Raw genomic sequence first — 24,641 nt, forward strand, 5'->3', positions numbered from 1 at the left:
CTGTGCTTGACGACTATACTCGTCATCGATCGATTTTCGTGACACACAGAAACTCGCACTTTCAACACGGAGCGACACAGTTAACTGGTTAAATAGCCTCATCATTTTATTATGCAAGCAAGAATTTTAGTTCGTGAAATATCTTTCATAGGATCAGCCCGCGTTTCAGAGTCTGCTCAGATTTACTTGCTTGTTTCCGTGAGTTTCATTAGCCGGCTGAAACTATAATAATGGTCGTATGCACTCGTGTGTACGAATTAGCGATAAATGATCGTATTCTGGGTCAGGGAAGAGTCTTAATAAAATTCTACGTTGTATAAATGTGCATTGCGCCGCAATCCACTCGCGTATTCCCATCGGATGACACGCGAGGAGCACATTGTACAGTGGAATGGCGACTTAACGAATTGCTTTGAACGCCGTACGCGTGGGATTAATAAAATACGGTGAACTTGGGAATATTGTGCAATTCGAGAACAAAGGGGCGCAAAGATTTTCTACCGCGCTTTGCTATTATATTTGCTGTTACGTATAATACGTATATATTACCTGTATGAAAACATTAGATTCATGAAATGAGGTACCTAGATTTTTCAGCGAAAATATTCTTCTAAAATTTAACTCGATTTTTCTCCAGACTAAGCGGAATAATAATAAAAATCGCAGTGAACAAAATCGCGCGAGAATGGCTAAAATATTACTCGACCACGGCGGTTAAATCGAAAGCCTAAATACATGCGTACATGATCGAATATTCAAATCTAACATAAATTCGTACGTAACAAACTGAATTCAAAAGTGATTTGTTTCGAATTGCTGGACGATTGATATTCGTCGATCGATATCCGCCCAGTGGCGTACCAAGTTACCCGTGTATTTTCACTTTCTCGACATACGTGCCATTAAAGAAACGCGTATTGTGGGAAACATCAATTTTCTATGCGTGTTCTCGCGGCGAACGAGTTTATGAGATTGAGTAAAATAGTAAACATTTTCGTGAAAAGTTTCGTCGCCGCGTTAGGGAAGAATTGACTTTCTACTCCCCTGTCTTCTGCATAAATTCTTGAAAATGGAGCGACAATCGGAAAGTCGATGTCTGTTGTTGGCTAACGTGCATTTGTTATCAAACTTTAACAGGTTCATTCTCCATTAAAGAATGACAAAAAATGTTCTCTGTTTTTATTTTAAGCATTGGAGCTCACTGGTTATCGATTCGGAGAGTTTGAGACATCCTAAATTTTTCGGCGAAATTGAAAAATTTCAAATCACTGTGGAAAAATTATTTACCGATTTCAGAGGTCAATTACAATCATTTTTGGTTGATAGACACATGCCTGAAATCCTACACACTTTCGAGTAGATGCAAAAATTTTTCGAAGAAAAAAAAAATTTTCAAATCATTCTAAAAAAAATATGTTTCGTTGCAGGGGTCAATTCTAAGCATTTTTGGTGAATAGACATACCCCCGAAATCCTACGCACTTTCGAGAAAAAAATTCCTTACCGAAAATCTAATGTCTGACCATACATTGATATGTTTCCCTGAAATTTTTCGAGGGAAAAAAAATTTTCAATTCGTTTTAAAAAAATTATTTTTAGTTGCAGGGGTTAATTACAATCATTTTTGGTGAATAGACACACCCCCGAAATCCTTCGCAGTTTCGAGAAAAAAATTCAGAAAGGCGGACGAATTTTTCGATAAAATTAAAAATTTCAAATCGTTCTGGGAAAATTATTTTTGATTGAGGGTGTCAATTACAATCATTTTTGATGAATACACATACCCCCGAAATCCTACGCACTTTCAAGAAAAAAATTCCTTACCGAAAATGTAATGTCTGACCATACCGTCGATATGTTTCACTGAAATTTCATGCGTATGTTTAAAACACCATAACTCCTGAACGGATTGAACGATTTTAATATTTAAACAAGCAAACAACGCGTATTTTAACGAGGAATATGTAGAAATTCTAACAATGTTCGAAAAATTGTTCCCTGACCCCGTAAAGTGAGAAAACCCCCATAACAATGGTCCAACTTTCAAACGTCCATAACTTCTACAATACTAAACGTATTTAATTGAAATTGCACACTATCTCGTGCACTTTAAACGTTAGTAACTTTCTAACGAAGCCTCGATCAACAAATTGGTATTCCCAATTTCCATCTTATTTTACCCTCTAAAATCGCCCATGAAAATTTTTCCCAGTGGTAGTCGAACAGCCTGTATAATATATTTTCTCTGTCAAAATTAAAAGATCATGCATTTAAGGGTTGAGACAAGGGTTGAAAAGGTACGCTGCATCGATGATACGAGGTTTAAAATTCCATAGAATCTGGAACGGAAAACGACGTCGAAAAGGTCGAGTCGAGAGGCTCCCCGTGGCGGAGGCGTCCCCGGAAAAAAATCGACCGTCGGTTAAACCACGGCGCGGTCGGGTGGGGGTGCTCGGGCGCCCGCGGCGCGGTACGCCACTGCGCGCAGTCGCAGTCACGCGGGCGTAGATGCAAGAGGGTGGTGGTTCCGTCGGTTGATCGTCGTCGTCGCGCGTGGAGGGGGTCGCTCTTCGGGCGGTGAATCGCGCGTGGGGGGTGGAAGGGGGGGGGGAGGACCGGCGGTTTAGTAGCGGAGGCACACGTTGTGCCAGGCGACCGGCAGTAGCGAGAGCCGGTGCTTACGGCGGGCCACACGTCGACGCGTGTGCGTGGGTCAGCCTTGCCCCACATTCGGTTGGTCGCGCGTACAGTCGACTTTCGCGTCGCGGCGGCGTTTTAACGGCGTGATAGGCCGGGGATGATAACGAGGAAGTGCCGGCGTCGGCGTCCGTGCAACGTCCCGCCGGCGACGGCGCTCCGTGTACGCCGGCAGGGCTTCCTTCCGTGTGAACGGCCTTCCAACGCCGCGACGTGGACGCCGCGCGTTCAGTCGTTTCGCGAACGGCGGCTCCTAGGCGTGGGAGGCTCGTGTGCGCGCGTGGCCGATCCGTCGAGTGAGTGCGTTTCGAGGGTGAGCTCGTTCCCGTGCTCGTGGCTCGCCTCCGCCAGAAGCAACCGGGATTCGACGCGGGGGCGAGGAAGAAGCCGCGGAATACGAGATGTAAACGGCTGCTGGTCGGCCGTCGCTAGCCAGCCTCTGTCCGTCGATCGCCGCTAGGAGGGTGGCTTTTCACGAGGGAGCGCGGTTCGTCTCGGGTGAAGCTGCCCGGGAAATTGCGTGATCGTGATGTGAGTGCGGGGAACGTCGACGCGTACAGTGCTCCTCGACGCGATCCAACGAGCAGTATTTTCGGTGCTCGTCGAATCCGGAATTCGAAGGTGTCGCGGGGAGCGCGAGCAATCGATGCCCCGAACGAAATTCCGCTTCGTACGCTGCCCCCGCGAGGGGACGGGGGATTACCGAGAATTAAAATTCCGACCGGGGGAAAACCTTCCGCGTCCTTTCGAGCGGCGGAATTTCGACTCCCCGGGAAGGGTCGAGGCTAGGCTTCTTCGAAAGGCGAGGGAGACGAATCCTCGATAATGCGAATTCCCCGCGTTTCTTCCGTTTCGCGAACTTTCAGTGTCTGGGGGCTCGCCGGTAAAAAGACGATGAACTCGGGGAAACTTAGGGACGCGGAAACGTGAGAGGAATGAAACAAATTGCTGGAAGACTCCCGTTTCGATCCTTCGCGCGCTATGCAACCGAACGAGAATTTTACGGTCGCGCGAATACTTTATTTCCATTTTCGACACAGACCGGCGGGAAATATTCTGCACTGTATTTTCAACCCTCGTTTCACTTGATCCGAGTGAGAATTTATCGTGATTCGAGGAGGACGTTCGATCCTCTTCCGAGAAAATAAAATTAGAAAAGGAACATTTCGCCATTCCAAGCCAAACTGCGTGCCCCATGGTCGACTGTCTGAATTCACTGTTTCGTCGTCGCTCCTGTTTCCCTTATCTGATTTCTCTTTCATTTCGCTAATATTGACGCCAATAACCTACTTTGGCTCTATTGTGTGACCGCGTGTCGAAATGCATTGCTCTGATCTGAATTATTCCGTTGCAATCTGAATCTTGGTCCCTTTTTATTGAATTGATCTCCAATGATCCAATTTCAATGGTCAAACTGCTCTATTTGCGACTCAAAAATTGTAACTATAAAACTAGTGTAACTTGAAAATCTGAGACAAATATTAACACTTATTCGCTAAATCCACGTTCATAATCGACCACTGATGCGTCAGTCTCCCAAAGTGGACCAAATACATACATTTTCATCGTTGTGACTTTTAAATTTTCAATGGAATCAATTTGCACGAGGAACGTAAAATTTTTTCGACCTCGACGTTTCGACCGATTTCGAAGTTTGGTATTTCGGTTGAAATGATTTTGTTTGATCGATTCACGATCGCGCGGGCACGGGGATTACGTAGGCAGAGGCGAACGGGTTCATCCGATGGTTCTCTCTAATAAAAATCTCCCGCAATTCCGACCCCGGAAATTGGTTTAGCAGGTCAATAGCGCGTTAACTCCGCTGCAAAGAGAGACACACGTGTGCACGCGAGTCGGAACGTTTGGGATATTCCTATTTTCCTTTTTGTCCCGTAGCCCGATCGATCACCGACGGGTCGTCATAAATTTTCGCGAAATTTTCATTTCAAAGAGCAGACTTTCGCTTTAATGTGGTATTTCGTTCCGGCTCTATCAAACGAAAACGATCATGCAACGAGCGTAATTGCGTGCGCGCAGAGGGATGATTTTTACGAAGAAATCGATGCTGTGGCTGAGTTCCACGAAATATCTTTGAATTTTTCTATAAAGACGATGCAAGGTACAGTCTTTCAAAGTCTGATCGAAGAAATTATTCCTACAACCAACGAATTTATCACGAAAATAAAATTTACACCCTTTTGTTTCGGAGAACACCGAGTATCAATTTACGTATCGTTTCGCGGACGCTTTAAAAAAGAATTTCGTTCAACGACGACGCTTTGGAAACGCTTTCGCGGCGAATCGCGTTTCTTTATTACGAAATAAAGATTTATTTCCATGTTAATGGGTCGCTTTCGCCCCGACAGAAACCAAGTTGGCGTAGCTCGCGGTTACCTTTACGATGCCGTGCAACGTGTCGTGTGTTTTGCTCGGAGCGCCTGTAAAACGGGAAAACGGTTAAAAAGCCTTCGTCCTCCGAGCTAGGAATGCGACGTAATATATTTGATCGCGATATTCCGTGAATTGATCGAGCCTTTTCGTCGTTACGCCAGAAAGCACCCTTTGTTGCATCGAGGCTGTTGCTGGCAGTCTCGTTGCGTTTCCCGTGAACTTTTCGCAATGGTCGCGAATGGGAATAGTATTATACCGAGTAACGAGTTCGCGCCAAGTTTCAAGGCGCGTGCTTTTTCAAACGTTGGCCATTTTAAACTTATTTAGTAGGTACGTACACAATCGGTGAGAGGCGTTGAGAATTACGTGCTCGAAATTTTTGATAAAATTTTTAATAGGACAAAATTGCGAAGCGACGTTCTTTTAGAAGGGATCGAAACTTATTACCGAACGTAATGCCTGCCCCATCGTAATTACAGGCGCAGGAAATTCGTATTGATCGTGATTTCGTTAAGCAGGAAGCGATAATTATTCACGGGACCCGTTTTTTTGCGTGAACCGTTGCATTCACTTTGCGCTACGCGAGCCAGCAATAGGTTCACGTGTTTAAACTTTCAGTGTTATTGCATTAAAGGCCATTACTTGCTGAGTGTCGAGGGTCGGAGAGCTTTGCTGTTTTTTCGCACTACCCAGCCGACGTAATATCTCGCGACGAGCATGTCGGTATTTCTCGCGAAACGGAACGAAAACGACGAAGAACATCAATACAGAGACAACCACTTGGCTCTCGACCCTTTAAAGGTTTGCTTAAAGTGACACGGAACGAAAGTATTTCAACGTTTTACGGAAATATTTCTTTGGTTATTTTTTTTATTAAATTCACGATGGTTAATATAGACTATGTGCTTCCAGTTACGTGAGTCTTTGGGAAGAGTTAAATTACGATGGGATATTCTAATTTGATTTCAAATAAAAACGATCGATGGCCCTCCGGGGAATTCGAAGTTTCTTTAGTGTTTCGAAAAAGTAGGGACAAATTTTTATTAAAGGCAGTTTTATAATTACGGGGCCAGCGTCGATTCGATACAACCGGGATCAATAATCTTTGTTTAATAGTAACAAAGCGATCACGTGCTGGAGACGTGCCTGACATATTTGGCTCGCGAAATGCACGCCCGAGAGACGTGATTCCGATGCCACGGGGTTAATGTTCCATAAAAATGACGAAACGAAAGATCCAAGAGATACACGAAATATGTAAGACGCCGATAAAACTCCCGTGGAACTCGAAATTGTTCTACTGTGTCACTGCGGTTCGATGCAATCGCGGAAATGGAATTAAACCAAGAATAATAGTACGTTATCAGACTTTATTATGCAGCGTGTACAGCCACCCCTGGGAAAAAGTTTAATGAGAGATTCTAGAGGCCAAAATAAGGCGAAAATCAAGAATATCAATTCCTTGACTGAGGCTTCATTAAAAAGTTATTAACAAATTAAATTCAAAAATTTCAAATAGTTCTGGAAAAATTATCTTCGGTTGCAGGGGTCAATTATAAGCATTTTCGGTGAATAGACATATCCCTGAAATTTTACCCACTTTCGAGAAAAAAATTTAGATAGGTGCTGAAATTTTTTGGCAAAAAAAAAATTTTTGAAATCATTCTGAAAAAAATTATTTTCGGTTGCAAGAGTCGATTATAATTATTTTTGGTCATTACACATACCCCCGAAATCCTGCGCATTTTCGAGAAAAAAATTCCTTACCGAAAATGTAATGTCTGACCATACCATCGATATGTTTCACTGAAAGTTCATGCGAATCTTTAAAACGTCATAACTTCTGAACGGATTGGACAATTTTAATGTTCAAAAAGCCAAACGCCGCGTATTTTAGTGTAGAATATGTAGCAATTATAAAAATATTCGGAAAGTTGTTCCTTGACCCCGTAATGTTAGAAAAACCTCATAAAAATGGTCCAATTTTCAATCAGCTATAACTCCTACAATAGTGAATATATTTCAATGAAACTTTTTTCTGAAGTAGAGCTCATTGGTACTTATAAAAAACTATTAGACAACTTTTCTGTAGGACGTCAAACGAAATTACTAAAAATGAAAAACTAATTTTTAAGAAAAATTGACAGGGGGTAGGTGCTTAAATTTTTCGACGAAAAAGAAATCTTTCAAATCGTTCTAAAAAAATTATTTTCAGTTGCGGGGGTCAATTACAATAATTTTTGGTGAATAGACCTACCCCTGAAATTCTACCCACTTTCTAGAAAAAAATTCAGTACGGGCGGAACTTTAATCGTTAATAACTTTTTAACGAAATCTCCATCAACAAATTAGTATTCTTGATTTTTGTCTTATTATGATTTCTAGAATCTCCCTGAATATACACGTTAGTAACACGAAAATATAGGTATTTTGCGTCCTGGTTAATATTTAATAATTGATAAGCTCTTCTCGCGTCCATTATAAAAATATATCTCGTACTCCTGCCATTCTCCCTTTCAGTTCCATTATTAAAAATAAAGCAGCAACGCTCCCAATGTCCAGACTTTGCAATGGCTACATGAAACGTTGACTGCCTATATTCTTCGCTCTCAAACGCAATTTTAATTTACATTAAACGTAAAATCGGAATAATAATTTATATTAAATGAAACCTGAGGATGGTATCGGGTCGAAAAGGTCTCAGATTTTCAATAAGCATCGCTCGACGTAAACTTCATAAAATTTCATGAACGTTTAAACCAACGACGCTTTTAATGGACGGCTGTTTGAGCCTTCTTTGCTGACGCGTTCGCTTATCTCGCGGTGGCAGCTCGAGGATCGCGTTAAAATTTTCTGCTCGTTCGGGGGGGTAGCGTATTTAGCGACAAAAATCGCGGCGGAAAGACGAATCGTTGAGCATCGAGCCCGCTCCCCGCGATTCCTTGGTGCATCGAGTTGACGATTTCAGAGGGCGGAACGATCGAGTGGAAGTTAACAGTGTCACGATCGAGGAGTGGTTTCTCCGGGAAATTTGGAAAACTCGCCAACGCGAGGAAGCCCGTCGCCGTGAAGGATGGAAACGACGAGGAGTTGAATCGAACGCGTGGGAACAGGCCGACATATCGACAGCGAATGAACGCGTATTATTGGATGCGAGTTCGTCGACGATAACGAACGTACAATTAATGATATATCGACGGTCGACGTTTGAGGATCGACGGAGAGAATTATTAATATATCTATCAAAGAGGAATAATTATTAATTCGCGCGAGCGACTCGAATCTATTTGTTTTTATCTACTCGTTCGAAGTTTAAAGATTCTACGGTAATTACTTGGTAAATAATAGTTTAACGAGCATATATCGACGTTGAAACGAGACACCGAAGCTGCGCAAGTCGGCGGTTAACGACCAAAGGAAACGAATGCTGTCAATTACTATTCGTATCGTCGTGTTACGTATTTCGCCTAGTTCAATTACTAGTATTCTAACTCGTCTTAAGCGGTTTCACTCCTGTTAGCGGTTCTTTGAATCTACCTCCGGCTAAGAAGGATACAAACGAAAGCTGACAACGAAGAAGAGACGGGCGAGGTGAAGAGAGGAGCGGGTAAACGGCCTACGAAACGTATTTGTAGATATAGTGCGCGACGGGTCCTCGAGTTTGGACCCGCACAATGGTTGTACCTGGTTTAATCTGCAGTTAAGACTTCGCCGTTGTGAACCGGAAGCTCTGGCTTCCGCGTCGTTTCAAAGGTAAGGCAGCGATGCAGTAGTTATATTACTCTTTACTATACGAGCGTTCGACCCAACGAGCTCGCTGGCACAGTTTTCCATGGTGCAAACCCCATTTTCAATCTAATCGAGATCTAAAGATCCTCCGAGGATCCACCAGACTGTTTACGAAATCCTTCTGGACTTTAATGGTTTGTTTAATTTTTTGTACTATTTGACCGTATCGTTGCGCATATTTTTATTATAATTCGCTACGTTGACAGTTGCATTGAAACGCAGTTTTTCTTTTAATTAGAGTATACATCCATATCATTGCAACAATTCAGTTCAACATAAATTGCTAAAAAATAATATTTATGCGTACCGTAAACCTAGCGTTAAGAACGCACAAACTTAGCTGTAAAAAACAATCTGAAACGGATTCGTGGAACGATATTTTTTAGTGGACGATGTAACGATGACGTAGGAGCTCCTCGTTTCGCGCTGCTGTGACCTCGCGTTATCTTTAGAAATGAACGTACTATTACGTTCAGCAGTTAATCTGTGTTAGAAGACGCCACGACTCTCCATTCTTAGCGTTCTAGAGAGTAAAATCGAACGCTTATTTTTAGAAGTAAATGTCTCATTTCGAGGCTCGAACTTTATCGAAACATGCACCATTTCATTTAAATATTTTTTCCACTCTTCGTGGAAATTGGGAATCCCAATATCGAAGAATTTCTGTGATTTTTCCCTCGCTTCGTATCGTTTTACAACTGCGATTTCAAATGGTAAAAAATTGTTATTCATTCTGTGGTCATCAATTTTTACGCGGAACTTTGCAAACGAGCTAATGAACGATTGCAGTGTAATTGCCAGAGAGTAATAAATTGAAGTTATGTAAAGTAAATTTAAGCATCGAACGCCTAAGTGACCGAAACCGCTGCGAAGTATGCGGCTAGTTGAGGCACGCAATTTAGTCGAATGACGAGTAATTTAGCAATTTACTGTGTAGGGTACGCTCTAGAATCTAATCGAGTAATTTAGCGAAACGATTTAGTCGAGTTTATTCGTTCCATTGGATTTTTCTGATCGTACAGACTTCCTCCGCCACCCAGTAATTAACTGAATCTACTCAGACGCATTTCTTTGGTCGAGTTCATTAGTATTCGACTGTACTGACTTCCCTGTGCACCGAATCGTTTGGTAGTAATTTTCTTTATTGGACGTAATTCCGTTCAGGGGAATTAGAAATTTTTTCAGAAACGTGGTCGACTAAAATTTCACTGTAAGAAATGTCTGAGGGCTTGAGAATGACTTCAAAATGGATGTATTGTTCGGAGTGATTCAGCAGGTGGTGCTGTATAGCGTTCCTTATCTTTATCGCGACCGTGTTTTTCTTCCAGGACGTCATCTAAGAATGAGAATGATGCGTTCCAAGGGTGCTCATTGTTTTAAGAACAATGCTGTGTCGCTATTCTCTTCGTTAAACATCGTATGAATGTCGAATTTTCAGCCACCACGTCGCGATATTCCTGTTCCTCGCGACGAAATTACTCCATTCGCGGTGCTCGATTATTTGTCATCGCGAATTAACAGATTCTTATTATCCGACACTAAAAAAATTACAAGAAAATAATATGATTTTTATTTGTTCTTGCTAGATCATCTTCGAAAATACTTAAAAAAACAGTTGTTTCATAGAAATATTTCTCTAATACGTCCACGGGTGTATTTACAGCTAGAAATGAATATTCCTACAATTACATTTCATAGAAACTGGTCGAAGCAATGGTTCCCGTTTGAATGCGAGCTTTTAAATTTTTCATCGTCCTTGTATTGTACCTTTTCGCTCGAGAATTTCTGAACCCACCCCGTACTCTGGAATAGCCATGCATATTCAACTCACTGTTTAAGTTCCTCAACATTGTTAACGAAATTTGTGTGCTGACCCCTTCATTCCATAGGCGAGAATTAGAAGCAACGAACGGAAATCTATTACATTAAAAGTAAATAGAATGTTCACCGTTAAATCTGGAATTCTGTTTCGTTTACCGTCTTCGATTCAAAATAACGATCGAAGTTTTAGAAAATGAACTTTCGACGAACGTTTACGTCCTCAAGGATTACTTAATGTAAATTACAGTAATTTTAATACGTAATTAGAATTTTTCCGGAATTCTTTCGACACAGTTTGCCCGTCTTTTTCTCGGTGACCAAATCTTTCCGTGTCGTTGGTTCCAATTAAGTTTTCGCGTCACGGTAAAAGAACGTTTCGTCCCGTAAGGATTCCGGCAGCATCCCCTCTGGAAGTCAACAAGAAAATTCTACGAGACACCGTGCCATAAAACATGCAGGATCATCTAGTTCGCTTGGCTAGTCGTCTCAGGAGGGGATAACTCTTTGAGACGTGGCTGTGTCGATCTTTGATTAAAATTTATGAAAGCATGATCACGTGGACAGACGTTAGTTCTGTTTTCTTTAAACCAACTGAATATAGAAAATGGATGTTGCTGGGTTTAAATTTGACTAGCACGGTTATCCTATTATAAAATATGAAATTTTATTAATTTGAGAGGAATCTTGCATCGATATACAGGGTATTCAGTCACCCCTGGGAAAAATTATTTTCAGTTGCGGGGGTCAATTACAATCATTTTTGGTCATTAGACATATCCTCGAAATTCTACCCATTTTCGAGAAAAAAATTCGAAAAGGTGTGAAATTTTTCGAAGGAAAAAAAAAATTTTCAAATCGTTTTGGAAAAATTATTTTCGGTTGCGAGGGTCAAGTACAATCATTTTTGGTCATGAGATATACCCTCGAATTCCTATCCACTTTCGAGAAAAAAATTCCTTACCGAAAATCTAATGCCTAACCATATATTGACATGTTTCCCTGAAATTTTTCGACGGAAAAAAAATATTTCAAATCGTTCTGGAAAAATTATTTTCGGTTGCGGGGGTCAATTACAATCATTTTTCGTCATTAGACATATCCTGGAAATTCTACCCACTTTCGAGAAAAAAATTCGAAAAGGTGTGAAATTTTTCGACGGAAAAAAAATATTTCAAATCGTTCTGGAAAAATTATTTTCGGTTGCGGGGGTCAATTACAATCATTTTTCGTAATTAGACATATCCTCGAAATTCTACCCACTTTCGAGAAAAAAATTCGAAAAGGACGAAATTTTTCGAAGGAAAAAAAAAATTTTCAAATCGTTTTGGAAAAATTATTTTCGGTTGCGGGGGTCAATTACAATCATTTTTGGTGAATAGACATACCCCCGAAATACTGCGTATTTTCGAGAAAAAAATTCAGTACGAGCGAAATTTTAAACGTTAATAACTTTTTAACGAAGCTTCAATCAACAAATTATTATTCTTGATTTTCTTCTTATTTTTACCTCTAGAATCTCCCATTAAAATTTTTCCCCGGGCTGGACGAACATCCTGTATAACTTCGAGAAGGGCATAAATTTTTGTTAATTCTGTTTTCTTTAAACCAACTAAATATAGAAAATAAGTGTTGCTGGGTTTAAATTTGCTAGCACGGTTATCCTATTTTAAAATATAAGGTTTTATTAATTTGAGAGGAATCTTGCTCTCATATATGACTTGGAGAAGTCCATAAATTTAAAAAAATTGTGTGTTCGTCGCGTGAAAAAAACCAGTATGGTTTTTACGGTTCATATTACGAGATGATGGAGGATCGTAAAACGAAGCGCGTGATGCGATCCCTCAACGTTACGGGGGAAGAAGTTGTCCGCGCTAAATCATTCGAACGGCGAACGCGATCGTCGCTTGTAAACGTTAAACTTTTGGCCGTTTGGCAGTGGCAGACACTTCCAGTAATTTCCGGGCCGCATCGCGTGAGAACGAAACGCCTTTAGGAGTTTCGCCAGGAAGACATTTCGGTGTGAAAAACCGTCCGAACGTGCCAAGACACTTGTTGACATGGCCGACTTCCCTCGCATTTACCATCTTGCCTCTTCATTGTCCGCCATTAGAGCTCCGACTTAATGTTCCGTACACTCCGATGCAATATTTCTGATTCCCCCCTCTCCTCCGTTAGATGATCAAACGATCGTAAAGAGAGACCTCGTTCGAATCGAAGGGAACAGGTGGCTGGACAATCGAACGTAAGCGGGGTCAAGATGCTTCTCTTATTCAGTCTTTCTTGCCATGAATAATTTCCACCCCCATGAATAATAACGAGAAATTGTCGGGGAATTGATTTAAATAAGTACTTTGGAAACTGTGCTCTTGATAGATCAATTATTTGCCCTATTATCTGCTCTAAAATTTTTAGCGATAGGAATGCGAAATTATTACGAAATTATTTATATCGCAGTGTATATTCAAAATATCCAGATAACAATGACAGAAAAATATACGAGTGATTATTTTCTCTTTTAAAAACTGAGGTCGAGATCGACAATATACAGGGTGTTCGGCCATCCCTGGGAACAATTGTAATGGGGAATCCTAGAGGCCAAAATAAGACGATAATCACGAATACCAATTTGTTGATGGAGGCTTCGTTAAAAAGTTATTAACAATTAAATTCAAAAATTTCAAATCGTTCTGGAAAAAATATTTTCTGTTGTAGGGGCCAATTATAAGCATTTTTGGTGAATAGACATAACCCCGTAATCCTACGTACTTTCGAGAAAAAAATTTGAGAAGGGGTGAAATTTTTCGACGAAAAAAAAATTTCAAATCGTTTTGAAAAAATTATTTTCGGTTGCGGGGGTTAATTACAATCATTTTTGGTCATTACACATACCCCCGAAATCCTACGCACTTTCGAGAAAAAAATTCCTTACCGAAAATGTAATGTCTGACCATACCATCGATATGTTTCACTGAAATTTCGTGCGTATGTTTAAAACGTCATAACTTCTGAACGGATTGGACGATTTTAATGTTCAAAAAGCCAAACGCCGCGTATTTTAGTGTAGAATATGTAGCAATTATAAAAATATTCGGAAAGTTGTTCCTTGACCCCGCAAAATGAGAAAAACCCCATAAAAATGGTCCATTTTTCAATCAGCTATAACTCCTATAATAGTGAATATATTTCAATGAAACAGAATTAGACAACTTTTCTGTAGAGCGCCAAACAAAATGACTAAAAATGAAAAACTAATTTTTAAGAAAAATTGACAGGGGGTAGGTGCCTAAATTTTTCGACGAAAAAAAAATTTTTCAAATCGTTCTAAAAAAATTATTTTCAGTTGCGGGGGTCAATTACAGTAATTTTTGGTGAATAGACCTACCCCCGAAATCCTACGCAGTTTCGAGAAAAAAATTCAAGAATGTGGACAAATTTTTCGACGAAATTAAAACATTTCAAATCGTTTTAAAAAAATTATTTTTATTTGCGGGGGTCGATTACAAGCATTTTTGGTGAATAGACATACCCCCGAAATCTTGCGCATTTTCGAGAAAAAAATTCATTACCAGCAGAACTTTAATTGTTAATAACTTTTTAACGAAGCCTCCATCAACAAATTGGTATTCTTGATTTTCGTCTTATTTTGGCCTCTAGAATCTCCCATTAAAATGTCTCCCAGGGATAGCCCAACACCCTGTATATTAATTCTCCAATTTATTTTCAATTTTTGTAAATGCATTAAATAACCGTAATTCTGCAAGGGGCAAAAATAAACAGCTTGGAACGATCTTTCCTTTCGATCGTCGAGATATCGTTGGCCGTTGCTGGTCGGTGCAAATTAAAATTTTATCGTTCGTTAAATCGCTGTAAAGTCGTGTATACGTAACCGCGATTACAAAAGTGACCCGAGCAAAGGTGTTGCCAGTATTTGGGACGAGTTTAAGTGGATCCCGATTCGTTTGGAACGTGGACGGTAAACCACTCGATGAAAAATTGAACGCTTTGAACTGGTGAACGGCATGGTCGAAGATAATCGACGCAATGGCGGCGTTCCAATTTCGGTTTGCGCTACTTACTGCCAACTGAGTCGACCGGCCCGGTTATTAGCAACACCGGCGGATATTAATTATCGTTGAAATCGGAGGAAGTTGGCCAACCTGGATTGGTGGTTGAATATTAACGCTTGGGATCGGGACATCTTGGTTTCGAGATAATTACAGGAAGTTTACCGCGCTTTGGCGCACGGGATCCATTCCTGGCATCCAGTCGACGATTCTGTTTTTCTGGAATTAGTGAAATATCCATACAAATCTATCGACAGATATGTTTAAACAGTAATCAATAATTTGTGTGGATTATTCGATGCAATTTTTATCGATGGAAAAGTTAACTAATTTCGTAGAACAGTTCCTTCTCGCTCCAGTTACTATAGAATCGTATTTCTACCAAGTATAGAATTTATAATACAATTTGCAATAAAGTCTAGAGTCCACTCACGCGCAGGACGCAGCCGTAAGAGACGCGGAATAAAGTATTTCTTCTTTAATACAGAATGCGACAAAATTGTGGGAAAGTCTGGCACAGCGAGTCTAAAAGTGTGTACCATATACAGTAGATGTGGCCATATAATGCGAGAGTTACATCCACTTCTTGAAATAGCAAGCTTCGACGAAGTCTCCGGAATAAAAATCGTTTAAAACGTTCGATCGTATTTTCGTTCGACTTTTGTCGCAAAAAAAAAAAAGATACAAAGATAGTGTAATCACGTAAATTATTTAATCGATGTAGGTCTATCTTCGACTTTGCCGAAGATATAGATGGGAAACACCAGCAAGTTCTCAGCTAGGGTAATTGCAGACGCTAACGTTAGGCCTTAACTATTGCTCGCTCCTGATTGCAATCATTCCAGTATGATATTAAGGTAGCACGGTGCTACACAGTTGATAACTGTAATCCCTCGCCGCAAGCTATGATCGTGCAGATAGGAAGAAAAGCATAGGTGATAAAATAACGATTATACGGCGTCGTAATCGGTGAAGTGTATTAAATATGCAGAGCGTATCCAAGGGGGCGGCATTAATAGTTACAGTTGACTAACAGTTATAATTAAATTATGGGAAGCCGTAACAACGAATAAACCCTGTTTGTGGTTGGACAATAAAGCCGTTATTGCACTAGCTTCGACGAGTTTGCAAGGATTAATGTAAAATGCATTGATTTCGTACTCGAGCAAGCAACACGGTCAGAAGCACGACAAATTATTAAAATATTTTCTGTGATTTAAATGTTACGTATCGTTTCGTAAAAAAAAATTAAACCATTATAGAGCGTAATCGTAGTCTGGTTGCGATGATCCAAGCGCTACCCGAGGAATGGAATTTAATTCACTGTACCATCCATCGATACTCGAAAAAAGGGTAAAAAGTGCAGGGGATTGGACAGCAAGAACCGTGAGAGGCAAATCTTGTGCAAAAAAAGGAGGACTGGCATATTCCTCTTTCTCGTTTGAAATGCAAACCGTTCTGAATCGAATCGTTACGGAGGAAGAAAAATGGATCTCGTACCGCAGTATTAAGCGTAGGAGACACTGACGCTGCCAATAGACGAAACTGGGTCTACGCCCATAGAAAAGTTTCCTCTCTATTTGCCAGTGTAGAAATAATTCACCTCGAGCCGTTGGATCGCGACCGATTAATGTGGTAGTTTATCGTTCGCGACTGGAACGATCGCAGTCAACAATGAAAATAAAACTGTCGGATTTGCTTAATAGGGAACGCGTTTCCATCAAGATAACGCTCGATTACGCGTAGCAAATCTGACGCTGGCAGCGATCGATGAATTCGGACGGAGAAGAACCATCCACCCTCTATACTTTGTCATATTATCACTTATTCAAGCATTTCTGATGCTTTTCCTGCAATTTTCCTGGAAAAGGTGTCGAAACAAAATTACTTGAACCGTCGCAGAAAATTTTTCAACAGTTTTAACAGGCCAAGGATCTCCAACCTCGAGGTTTCAGTTCTCTAAAAATCAAAGAAAAATTAATAATTTGGTTCCCCGTATCCATCAACTTTCTCGTTTTAATTCTAAAATATTCTATTATTGGAGTTGAGAAACTAGTAAGCAACAAGTGATTTTTGCACACTATGTTTACTCCTTACATATGTATGAAATTAATTTGTTTCATTTCTCTCTAAAAATCAAAGAATTGATAATTTATTCCTTCGTACCATCAACTTTCTCGTTATAATTCTAAAAAATTCTATTATTGGGGTTGAGAAACTAGTAAGCAACAAGTGATGTTTGCACACTATGTTTTCTCCGTACATATGTATGAAATTAATTTGTTTCATTTCTCTCTAAAAATCAAAGAATTGATAATTTATTCCTTCGTACCATCAACTTTTTCGTTGCAATTCTAAAAAATTCAATTAAATTCTATTATTGGGGTTGAGAAATTAGTAAGCAACAAGTGATTTTTGCACACTATGTTTACTCCTCACATATGTATGAAATTAATTTGTTTCATTTCTCTCTAAAAATCAAACGATTGATAATTTATTCCTTCGTACCATCAACTTCTTCGTTGCAATTCTAAAACATTCAATTAAATTCTATTATTGGGGTTGAGAAACCAGCAAGCAACAAGTGATTTTTTCACACTATGTTTACTCCGTACATATGCATGAAATTAATTTGTTTCATTTCTCTCTAAAAATCAAAGAATTGATAATTTATTTCTTCGTACCATCAACTTCTTCGTTGCAATTCTAAAAAATTCAATTAAATTCTATTATTGGGGTTGAGAAACCAGCAAGCAACAAGTGATATTTGCACACTATGTTTACTCCTTACATATGTATGAAATTAATTTGTTTCATTTCTCTCTAAAAATCAAAGAATTGATAATTTATTCTTTCGTACCATCAACTTTCTCGTTATAATTCTAAAAAATTCTATTATTGGAGTTGAGAAACTAGTAAGAAACAAGTGATTTTTGCACACTATGTTTACTCCTTACATATGTATGAAATTAATTTGTTTCATTTCTCTCTAAAAATCAAAGAATTGATAATTTATTCCTTCGTACCATCAACTTTCTCGTTTTAATTCTAAAAAATTCTATTATTGGGGTTGAGAAACTAGTAAGCAACAAGTGATATTTGCACACTATGTTTACTCCTTACATATGTATGAAATTAATTTGTTTCATTTCTCTCTAAAAATCAAAGAATTGATAATTTATTTCTTCGTACCATCAACTTCTTCGTTGCAATTCTAAAAAATTCAATTAAATTCTATTATTGGGGTTGAGAAACCAGCAAGCAACAAGTGATATTTGCACACTATGTTTACTCCTTACATATGTATGAAATTAATTTGTTTCATTTCTCTCTAAAAATCAAAGAATTGATAATTTATTCCTTCGTACCATCAACTTCTTCGTTGCAATTCTAAAACATTCAATTAAATTCTATTATTGGGGTTGAGAAACCAGCAAGCAACAAGTGATTTTTGCACACTATGTTTTCTCCGTACATATGTATGAAATTAATTTGTTTCATTTCTCTCTAAAAATCAAAGAATTGATAATTTATTCCTTCGTACCATCAACTTTCTCGTTATAATTCTAAAAAATTCTATTATTGGGGTTGAGAAACCAGTAAGCAACAAGTGATTTTTGCACACTATGTTCACATATCCGTACATACGTATAGAATTAATTTGGCGTATAAAAGAATACACAAGCACCATTCTGTCTCGTGTAATTTCGAACGAGAAAACCTTTGCAGAATCGCCATCAGCATCCTCCGTTCAGACAATGCGATAATTACCAGGCGCCGTCGACGATCCAAAGAGACGCTTAAAAGCGTCCCGAGCCACGTCGAGCCTTTGACGACGGTTTCGTCCATCGGACGAGAGATTGATGGCGACGTTCCCGCGCGGAGGACGCGTGTAATTGTTTCAAGAACATCGACTGCGGTCCGACGATAAGCGACGATGCAAAACAGGATGCAGCCTCCGAGGCATTGCTCGCGTTAACCAACCTGCAATCCCCCGTTTCTCCGTCCTCGAACCAACCGGCCCCCCGTTCTCCCCTTAACGTGGAACGGTCCACGGATGATCCAGCGAATTTGCAATTCCGTCGCGTCCTGCGAGATCTTCGTTCCGCTATGTTCCGCCGTTTTCGTTCGCATCGTCGCTTTAAAATTGAATCCCCGTGGGATCCAATTTGCGTTTAGCGTTCGCAGTTTCTCCCGGCTGGGACGCGTCGGCTCCAACCCCACGCCTAATGATTCCCCTCTAGCGATTAACAGGGATCGCGTGCACAAAGGCGAAACTCGCTTCCGTCGCGAGTATATTTCCCAAATAATCGAACCATGTTTGCTTCGAACGCGCCGATTCAAACGTCGATAAAACTGTCTTCGGTAATTAGCGAGGTTGGGCCCTTAAAAATTTCCCTGATAATAAAAAGGTATCGAGAAAAAGAAATTTGTAAATGGACAGCTTCGAGCCATTCCACGGTGCCGCGAAGACCTTCTCTTCTTGCCCTTGCTCCGTTTAGTTTGTAGGTGCCTAGCCAACAAATCATCACTGGATAGTACTATCCTGATAGACTATCAAGACTGAGAGGCATTGGCGTGACCGTACGCTCAAAATACTAGCCGTGAATAGGACAAAAATGTATCTCTCGTGGTTATGGAGACCCTACCATTATGCAGCATGACGCCAGAGTGGGCCTCTATGGCGGCGCGTAGACCTTCTAATTACCCTTGCTCCCTTTAGTTTGTAGATACCTAGCCAACAAGTCATCACTGGATAGTACCTGACCACGAGTCTCAAACGTGATAATCAGTTTTGGCCTTTCGATGAGGGTTAAAGAGAATGGAGATGGACTTTGTTAAACTTTTATGACGTTGAAAATTCCCGCGTTTGCTCCTTAATGCGTACAAAGTGGGTTCCCGCGACGCTGGTGGGCCATGATTGTAGACCGAACAAGAGGATTGTCGCGTGATGGCACACGCCGCGAAGTTGTTGGAAAGCTACTCGTTTCCATCGGCAACTAAAGCGGTTTAACCGAGCCTGTGCGACACGCGGGGCACACACTCTGTTTCGCCCTCGTCCGCTTCATTATTTACTTATTCGCGGGGGGCGGGCTCCGGTTCGAGCACTCTCTCGTCTCTGACCTAGCACTTTAAATATTTGCAATCGATACCGGCAGTTCTCGAGTCGTTGACTCCGTTTCGCCATTCTCTCCGCTTCCCGCGGAGATTCGCTTTTCCTCGTTTTCTTCCACTCCTATTGTCGGGGCCGGTTCACCGTCTCAGATCCCGAGGTTTTTCATTGTTCCCCCCGAATCCCGACTCTTCTTTGCTTTTTTCTTTCCGTTAACTTGGTTCTTTCGTTTATCGCGAGAGACTCGGGCAGCGGTAATATGCCCTGTCAATCGTCAAATTCGCACCGAGTTTCGTCCACAAGTGGGTCGCTATTCTCCGTTAATCCTATGATCCCAATCTTTTATCGCGGGAAAAGTGAAAACTTAATTAAATATTTTATTTCTACGCTTCGCAGATTTTAAATATCTCGTTCCCCAAGTTTAAATATTCGAATTTTATGGTAAATGTTATATGAATTTGTGTTTAACCAGAGAGGAAACGTTACTATTTATTTTGACCTATATTTTTTCGCGCGAATTTGTAATTATTAAAAATGTGCACAAACGGAAGTCGAAAATAATTGAACGTTTCTTTTGGAAGTTTCGCGACACTTTGTACGCGATAATTTTTATCCGTGCTCGAGAAAAAAAAATGTATGAATTAAAGGGTTAAAAAGAAACTCGTTTCGTTTTATACTCCGAGCAACTGGAAACGTTTCGCTTACCGTTCCACTTGTCTTTCATCCGCCTTACAGAAGAAATACCTCGGCTACGTACTTGCACCGCGAGGAAACACTTTCGTTGCGAAGTAATCCACGTCGAATCGTCCGCGGAGCGAACCGTTTAAAAGAAAACTTCTAAATATCAACGTCGCTTGCGAATATAGAAGTTAAAATTAAGTAATTCGTACAGACGTACATCGTTCATGATATTTTTAAACGTAGTTTCATATTTTTAACCACGAAAGATAAATTGCACTGTACGTTGAAGTTATTTACATTTTATAAATATAACAGGCACTCGATACGATGGTTATCGACATCGAAACAGAACCAAAGTTTTATAATTAATGACTCGTCCGCGTTTTCTACTTTCTGTACTGTAATTAATGGCCGCAGTAATTTTTCATTATTCTCTCGTGTTGCAGAACGTTCGTAATATGAAATATTTTCTATTTCGTTTTCTTCCCGAGAATTTAATGGCATGAAATCGCGGCGAATGGGATAATCGCTCCACGGTTCCACGTTGTACATCGTCGAGTAAAATAGATATCCAATATTGCGTCGGTGATTCGAGGGAAATATGATGGTCATTTCGTCGTATTGAAACCGCAAGAATTCTCTAATATTCCGTGTAATATCTTTCAAAATTTTCGGTTAAATTTATCAGACGATCGCAGCATACTTGTGTTCTTTGAATGTTCATTAATCGTATCGTTTTAAAGCAAATTAAATTAAATTGCACCGGAGGAAAAATTAACTTCATTTTTCGAACGAAATGTAACCGGTTGGAAATTTTCATTTTTCAAAATCGATGGAAGTCCAACGACGTTGAAATTTACGCACAGAACGCGCGTCACTGAGAAAGATGCATCGAGAATCTCGCGTGTCGCTACGTGTAACATTCGAGGTAGTAAATAATAAGTATCTACGAAACGAAGGAGTTTAGGGAACTTGGAACGCGTCGGGGTAGCCGGAGCACACGGATTCAATAAAGTCTCGTGTTTGTTCGCCGGCTCGATCGAGTTTTCGAAGGTCGTTTCTTTGAGAAAACTTATAAATATAGATCGTAAAAATAGGAAAACAATCTCTCATCCCCCTCGAAGGTTGGTTATTAAATACATACCACAAAGCTGTGTAAGCTTCGTCCATTGTTTGTTTACCGTCCCGAGAAAGAATAATCGCGTCGTTAAAACGAGCAATGTATTCTTCGTATCCGTTTCAATCTTCGAGTTCTCGGCGTTGATGGTCCTCGAATTATGCACTGACAAACACTTGATTACCTAGACTTTCGTTTCACTTTTCTATATCATCGTGATGGACGAAAGAAATTTTCTAAGAAACGCAATTCGAAACCCAGTAAGGAAAATATACCGTGCAGCTTCGTGGGTCACTACGTTTAACGCGAGAGAAAATCAGACATCGTCGACCACAAAATGGCTTCATATTGAAAATATACTGCGCCAAGGTGTCTCATAACGGACACGCCATCGCTTCCTTTCGTTTATCAGGGCTCGTTGGTGACACTATATCTGGGTTTCGCGCAATATGATGCAGCCAAAGGTTACGAGAAAGACCCTCTCGTCTTACGCTGGCCACCTACTTGAATATTTCATTGTCGTCGTTCTGACCTGTACGAAAATAGTAAAGGCAACACCTACGCGAATCATTCTCTCGAAATCTCGCCACGTCGCTTCCGGGGCGATCGAAATACCCACGAGACGATTGCGGAATAACGGTTACGACCCTGTATAGAATACTCGTGACAATTTTCGCGTAATCGGTGTTCCGCGGTTTCGTGTACCTCGCCTTCTCCAATGTCGAATACGAGAAACTTCTCGTTAGAAACCCGAAAATGCTAGTTTTCTGCGATATTCACTGTTCCCGACTGTAATCGCCATTCAGCGTTCGCGAAATTACGTCTCTTATTCTCAAGAAGCTCCATACTATTAATTATTAGAATACCAGTACACCAGTGTCTCCGAATTTTTATACAATCGGGTGACCGTACTTAAATTCTTCCATTTTCAAGAAGCTCCATACTATTAATTATTAAAATACCAGCACATTAGTGTCTCCGAATATTCTTATACAACTGGGTGACCGTACTTAAATTCTTCTATTTTCAAGAAGCTCCATATTATTGATTAAATTATTAAATTACCAGTACACTAGTGTCTCCGAATTTTCTTATACAACCGGATGACCGTACTTAAATTCTTCTATTTTCAAGAAGCTCCATATTATTGATTATATTATTATATTATAAGTACACCAGTGTCTCCAATTTTTATACAATCGGGTGACCGTACTTAAATTCTTCTATTTTCAAGAAGCTCCATATTATTGATTATACTATTAAAATACTAGTACACCAGTGTCTCCGAATTTTCTTATACAACCGGGTGATCGTACTTAAATTCTTCTATTTTCAAGAAGCTCCATATTATTAATTATATTATTAAAATACCAGTATACCAATGTCTCCAATTTTTATACAACCGGATGACCGTACTTAAATTCTTCTATTTCCAAGAAGCTCCATACTGTTAATTATTAAAATACCAGTACACCAGTGTCTCCGAATTTGTTTATACAACCGGGTGACCGTACTTAAATTCTTCTATTTTCAAGAAGCTCCATATTATTGATTATATTATTAAAATACCAGTACACCAGTGTCTCCAATTTTTATACAACCAGGTGACCGTACTTAAATTCTTCTATTTTTAAGAAGCTCCATACTATTAATTATATTATTAAAGTACCAGTATATCAGTACACTAATGTCTCCGAATTTTTCTATACAACCGGGTGACCGTACTTAAATTCTTCTATTTTTAAGAAGCTCCATACTATTAATTATATTATTAAAGTATCAGTGTTTCCGAATTTTCTTATACAACCGGGTGACCGTACTTAAATTCTTCTATATTCAAGAAGCTCCATACTGTTGATTATACTATTAAAATACTAGTACACCAGTGTCTCCAATTTTTATACAACCGGGTGACCGTACTTAAATTCTTCTATTTTCAAGAAGCTCCATATTATTGATTAAATTATTAAATTATAAGTACACCAGTGTCTCCAATTTTTATACAACCGGGTGACCGTACTTAAATTCTTCTATATTCAAGAAGCTCCATACTGTTGATTATACTATTAAAATACTAGTACACCAGTGTCTCCGAATTTTCTTATACAACCGGGTGACCGTACTTAAATTCTTCTATTTTCAAGAAGCTCCATATTATTAATTATATTATTAAAATACCAGTATACCAATGTCTCCAATTTTTATACAACCGGATGACCGTACTTAAATTCTTCTATTTCCAAGAAGCTCCATACTATTAATTATTAAAACACCAGTACACCAGTGTCTCCGAATTTGTTTATACAACCGAATGATCGTACTTAAATCCTTCGTGAAAAAATTAAACGAACGCACAGCTTTCAATTTGCAAATGATTTTTCGCGAAATTTCCCACGCGATTCGCTACGCTGCGAGTTGCAAGTAAAATTCGTTCAAGGAATTTTCGATCGAGTTCGCAACTTCATTACACAATCGCGCTCGTTCATTAATTCCAGTGCACTCGCAGCGTTCTCGTTTATTTAGCTCTTGAAACGTTCGCGGTTCATCGTCGCGCTGCCCCGTAACATTTTGCGTAAAATTAACGGAATTAACCGTGGAATGTAAAACTGTTCGAGTGCAAGGGGGTGAATCGGATCGCTCGTTGTCGTTCGAGGAGCAAATTCTTTACATTCGACACGTACTTTCTAATAAGTTTCGACCGGATATTCACCAAGTACGAATGGACGATATATTTACAGAAAGTACTCGACTTTTAATTAAATTACGATTCTCGCTCGGAGCGAAAACGATGAAAATTGACGGATGGTTAAAAAACGAAGGGAATACCGTCAGTTTGATATTCGTCGCGACGCTGTGGCCCGGATCCGCGCGTTTCTAGCCGGATATTACCGCGGACCTCGAAATACAATACGCCCGCCGTCAGTTTTGCCGTTATTAAGCGACCATGAATCTCCCGGCGAGTTGTTCGA

General features: G+C 39.9%; 1 protein-coding gene across 8 annotated transcripts in view; it reads left to right on the forward strand.

Moving 5' to 3' along the window:
- The first annotated feature begins 2,653 nt into the window (after positions 1–2,653).
- Unc-13 (unc-13) overlaps positions 2,654–24,641 on the forward strand; it is a 207,188-nt gene continuing 185,200 nt past the window's right edge. For 7 of the 8 annotated variants that reach the window (XM_076768674.1, XM_076768733.1, XM_076768697.1 and 4 more), the window contains exons 1-2: positions 2,654–3,227; positions 8,056–8,840. The gene's annotated coding sequence lies outside the window, so the exon portion shown is untranslated. Of the gene's footprint in view, positions 3,228–8,033; positions 8,841–24,641 lie in introns of those variants that run through there. The other variant, XM_076768684.1, reaches the window with a different exon arrangement.

This window comes from Colletes latitarsis, chromosome 1, assembly GCF_051014445.1.
Source record: "Colletes latitarsis isolate SP2378_abdomen chromosome 1, iyColLati1, whole genome shotgun sequence".
NCBI classification, from domain to species: Eukaryota; Metazoa; Arthropoda; class Insecta; order Hymenoptera; family Colletidae; genus Colletes; species Colletes latitarsis.